Below are 330 nucleotides of genomic sequence, written 5' to 3'. Positions count from 1 at the left end.
CCGAAATTTTTCTAAGTCCCACGGTCGACAACAACTTTTTTAATAAGCGTTTTAAAATTATTTCAATGTTTAATCCATGCGTAAACATGACGTTTATTAACGTTTTTGACATTAAAAAAAATTACAAAAATTTATTTTTCGGAAAAAATGGAAAAAACCGATTCGTCGGAGCGAGCTGTCCAGGCCGTGCGGTAATGCCAGCAGGCGATCCGGGGTACTCGAAATTTTTCTAAGTCCGAACGGTCAAGAGTAAACTTTTTCATCACATATTTCAAAATTTTTTTAATGTTTAATCCACGCATAAAAACGCAGTTTATTAACGTTTTTAAC

This window comes from Nomia melanderi, unplaced genomic scaffold, assembly GCF_051020985.1.
Source record: "Nomia melanderi isolate GNS246 unplaced genomic scaffold, iyNomMela1 scaffold0098, whole genome shotgun sequence".
NCBI classification, from domain to species: Eukaryota; Metazoa; Arthropoda; class Insecta; order Hymenoptera; family Halictidae; genus Nomia; species Nomia melanderi.
The sequence above is the reverse complement of the archived record's forward strand: the minus strand, read 5'-3'. Positions refer to the sequence as shown.